This window comes from Protopterus annectens, chromosome 3.part0 (genome assembly GCF_019279795.1).
Source record: "Protopterus annectens isolate FY-2018-M chromosome 3.part0, PAN1.0, whole genome shotgun sequence".
Lineage (NCBI taxonomy): Eukaryota > Metazoa > Chordata > Ceratodontiformes > Protopteridae > Protopterus > Protopterus annectens.
The window spans coordinates 1,956,806,505-1,956,807,402 of record NC_056731.1 but is presented as its reverse complement, the minus strand read 5'-3'; positions in this window follow the sequence as shown (position 1 = coordinate 1,956,807,402).

Below are 898 nucleotides of genomic sequence, written 5' to 3'. Positions count from 1 at the left end.
TCCCAAAGACATGCTGCAGGTGGATTGGACACTCTAAACTGGCCCTAGGTGTGCATGTGAGTGTGCCTTCTGTGGAAGGTTGGGCGCCGGGCTGGCAACTCGACACTGTAAAACTCCACTGCCATTCAATGTGCGGACAAAGTGATCTGCTGTGGCGACCCCTAACCGGGAAAAGCCGAAAGAAGAAGCATATTGTTTGTGATCTACAGGCTACTTTTATATGTAGACTAACATATGCACTTGGCATATAGTATTATAGCTAACTGCATTTACTATTTTTATTTGCAATGGTTTAGTATTGTTTTATTAACCCTCAGATGTGAAGAACTTCACTGTGAGGAACAAAAACATATTCATACATACAAGTCCCTCAGTTCTTCCTTCATGCATAGTATGTTGAGACTGCAACCTTGCCAGTCTAGTGAAATTTGGAGATTGGATTCTCATGTTCTGATTGATCGACTTACCCATTTCCCACTTATTCCACTAAATGGGATTCTTCAGCAGCTTCCGTGTTTAATATAAATGCAATTTTACTCTTGTTTTCCTGATGGCATCTCTGGAAATCATGATACTATGTACCCTATTTCTATATAGACCTCTCATTGGCCAGTTCATATTCCCTTTACTACTATTAGGATGATTGATAAAGAAGAGTTCAAAGTTCATAGTTGATTACTTGGGTAATAACCCCAGGGAGGCCTTTTTAATTCTAGCCATGCTTCCCAACAATCAAACTCTTGACCTTGTGCCTGTGAGGTAAACAGCTTAACCATGATATCAAACCCCAACCCTCCTTTTTCCTTTACCCAGACCTAACAGCCAAGGGTAGACACATGCTGATCCATTCAGTGTAGCACACATGCAACCCTGGACATCTAAGACCATCAGACCTGTT